The following is a 4,010-nucleotide window of genomic DNA, read 5'->3' as shown; positions in this document are numbered from 1 at the left end:
TCTTTCTTGTGCGTTTCCTCATAGTTTTAATGTTTTCATATTCTTCTTGGATTCTCATTCTCTTGGTATGTTGTGAGGTGTTAATTTTCTTTGAGGATGCCTTATAGCCCATTGAGTTTTCTGTCCATTTAGTGCGGTCTATTTTATCCTGTAATCGACCTGATCTTCTCACTATCAGGGTCTGTTTTCCTACGTGTTTACCTTCTTTTACATTGTTCCTGTTTTGGTCATAGACTGACCTCCCTGAGTCTCTGATTTTGTTCTTATAATTTTGTTTTGTTAACAATTCTTCCTTCTGTTGGCTTAATTCAGGGAGGTGATGCCATGTACGTCAATCTGTGGTTGTTGTCTGTTCTTGTTTGTTCTCAGTCCACAGAACTCCCTTTAGGATGTTTTGTAGCACAGGGTTGGCTTTGGTAAAGTCCCAAAGCTTCTGTTTATCCTGGAATGTTTTGATTACACTATCATATTTGATTGATAGATTTGCTGGATAAAGGATTCTTGGTTGGCAGTTTTTTTTTCTTTCAGGGTTTTATATATGTCTACCCAATGCCTTCTCACTTGCATGCTTCCTGCTGAGAGATCTGAGCTTAGTCTGACTTGCTTGCCTTCGTATGTGACTCTTCTTCTTTCTCTTGCTGCTTTCAGAAATGCCTCCTTATCTGTGAGTTTGGAGATCTTGACTATGATATGTCTTGGTGATTTTCTTTTGGGGTCTACCCATCCTGGAGTTCGTTGAGCTTCTTGTATGTTTATCTTTTCGCTTTTGAGGATGTTAGAGAAATTTTCTTCCAGTAGTTCTTCGACTATTTCCTCTGTGGACTTGTGTGATTCTTCTTGTTCTGGAATGCCAATATTTCTTAGGTTATTCCTCTTCATGTTGTCCAACATGAATCTTAGACCTTCCTCTGAATTTTTTATCCTTTTTTGTGTTTGTTCTTCTATCTTAGTTGTATTGAGAGACTTCTCTTCTAGTTCATTGATTCTTCCTTCCATTTCATCTATTCTACTCCTCTGGCATTTCAGGGAGGTTTCTATTTCTGTTATTTTGTTATTGATTGTTTGGACCTCTTTCTGTAGGTTTTGGATTTTTATGAATGCTGTATCTATCTTGTTTGATTGCTCCTGTAGCTCTTTCCTAACTTCTTCCTTCTTTTTCTCAACTCCATTGTAAAGTGTTTTGAAACATTTTATAATCATATTTCTGAATTCTTTCTCAGGCATCTTCAAGGCCTGCCCTCCTTCCATCATGGAGTCCAGGTCTACTTCTAGTTCATTTGTCTCAGATTTTTAATCTTTTTCTGGACATGTGCTGATATGGTCATCTGCTTTTGCTTCTTGGACATGTTTAATGTTTATCTGTGGCCCTAATACTTAATTAAGTATGTATTTTGGTAATTTTTTTATGTTTTCTCATTGATTCCAGGAAGATGAGATCAGGTTGTCATCTTCCCTTTTCACTCTTCTTATTGCTTAACTCAGAGTAACTTTCACAGATGTTTCCTGTTTCCCTGGTATATGGCAGCTGGTCTTGATTCTTGCCTGGGTTTTCGTATTTTATAAAGTGTTATTGTGGCTTGGCTATTTGGCAGCAGTTGCTGACTCTTTTCGTGTAATGTAGGGAGACAAAGAGTCCTCCAAAAGCAGAAGGAATGCTATGTAGCAGTCAAAGAACTCCAGTCGGGTAGAAACCAAAATAATAATAATAAAAAAAAGTGATAATGAGAGAAAGAGGAAAAAGAGAAGAAAAAAACAAAACAAACAAACAAACAAAAACGACGAAAAAGAAAAAAAATGCAGTACCAACAAAAACAAGATTGAATACGGCAGTCTCTAATCACACACACACACACACAAAACAAAACAAAAAAAAGGGAGGGGAGAGACATAAAAAAGAGAGGGAAAAGAAAAAAGAAAATATCTGTAGCTTAATATAAGTAATTTTTTAATGTCCTAACTCTCCTCAGTCCCTTCTGCTTTCCTTGTTGTTAAGTGCTGTGGAGTCAACTGTGACCCACAGCGACCCAGTATAGGGTTTCTAAGGAGCAGCTGGTGAGCTCGAACCACTGACCTTGAAGTTCAAAAGGCTTTGCAGTCTGGCGCATTAACCCACAGAGCTGTAGTGGGAGTCCTCTGTTATTGGTGGTAAAGAACAACCCAAAAATGTCTCAGCTTGGGTGGCCTGTTCCGGGGGGCTGGCCTGGGCCTTTGTGGGAGGGCCTAGGCCTTGGGCGTGCCTGAGCCTCAGAGGCTGGGCAGAGGGATGGCAAAGGCCGAGACAGTGGAGGGCCGGGGGGGTGGGTAGTGGCTGCAGGCAGGTGGCGTCTGTGTCTGATGACATCAAAAATGCCTCTCTCTGTACCTTGGGCACCCTGAATTGCCTGATATCCATGCTGATAATGCCTACTATGGCAATGAGACCCCCATGGGAAGGGCTATGTCAGCTCCTGTGGCCTTGCTCTCTCTTTCCTTCTGGAAGCGCCCACTTTCTGAACTGATTCACTCCAGCCCTGCATTCCAAGCTCTGCAAGGGGCGGAGGCAGTCGCTGGAGTGGGAGCCGAGTGCAGGTGGGCGAAAGCTCAAAATGCCTGTAATTCCTCAGCAGTTTGATCTTTTAAAAAGCAAGTTCAGAATGCTGAAGCCTAAATCTTATGTTTGCTCAAAGGCTGTCTGTCTACCAGACGGGGGCCTCCCCTGTGCAATACCACCCCCCACTTTCTCTGGACCTATGCAGCCTCGTCCGGAAAGTGCCAGAAGTCCTTGTGTTTCTTCAACTATTAGATTTCCTTATTTAAACCTTGCATGATATTTCTGTGTATAGACTTTGGATGAAAAACCATTTATATAAGAGTAGATATTTTAAAACATTATATTACTATGTGTGGATGTTATTTTTTTGTTTGTTTTATTGGTCTGTGTGTTTGTAAATGATAAAACACACTTAAGTTGAAAGAAGTTTCCACCAGTTTGAACAAAAAATATAAAGTGTACATCAGGAAATAATCTTCATGTTTATGAAAGTACAAGAAGACTGTATAGTGAGAGGTCTGTGAGCAAGTGAAAATATCAGAAATGGAGCTTAATAAAACTCTTAAGTTCCTCAAGCCTTTAAAGATCTTCTTTTTCTAGCATGCCACAGTATTACAGAAGGTATCAAACCTTTCTCCCATCTACTACTACAGATTCACAACTTAGAAGTCACTTGGTTAAGACAAATAGTACAACCAACAACTTTGGGGTTGTGGCACAGGAAAATAACTGAACCCAAGTTAAGAACTAGTCCCTTCATAAGTTAATTCATCAGCATGGTCTTCTCAGAGGGAAGGTTGTGTGAAGTGAGGTCATGATGCAACACATTCAAGAATTCCATGGATTATGTTGCTCTGAGTACAGGCAGGAAAAGATATCCTTATGCCGAATAAATATGATGTCTGAAGAAACTTTGTTAAAGATCAAAGTGCACTTTTTATAAATGAAGTATATCTAACACCTCTCTTGTAGATTATTGTTGTTTGGTATCATCTCAAGTCTTCAGTCTTGATGAATGCCTGCTTACATTGTATGTTTAATTACTATGAGAATTATTCATATGGAGACAAAATTCCAATAAATACTCTATCTTCATTTTGTAACAGAATCAATACCAGGCCTACAAACCTTACCATAAGACTGAACATAAGAGTAATTAATATATCTTTCTCAGTGCTCCTTTTGTCTGTGACACTTCATCCTATGTAGTTGGTTCTGACTCATAGTGATCCTGTGATTTCTGAGGCTTGTAAATCTTTGAGGGAGCAGAAAGCTGCCTCTTTCTTCCTGAACCTCCGACCTTGTCATTATCAGTCCAGTTGTACTATGGATCCACTGAACTCTTAACCTATGTAGTTTTTGCTGTTAAGTTCTGTTGAGTCAGTTCTGACTCATAACAAACATGCATAGGGTTTCCAAGGAGTAGCTGGTGAGTTTTAATTCTTATCCTACATCACCACATTAGGAGAGAGGGGTGAAA

This window comes from Chrysochloris asiatica, unplaced genomic scaffold, assembly GCF_000296735.1.
Source record: "Chrysochloris asiatica unplaced genomic scaffold, ChrAsi1.0 scaffold00260, whole genome shotgun sequence".
NCBI classification, from domain to species: domain Eukaryota; kingdom Metazoa; phylum Chordata; class Mammalia; order Afrosoricida; family Chrysochloridae; genus Chrysochloris; species Chrysochloris asiatica.
Note: the sequence above shows the minus strand (reverse complement) of the source record.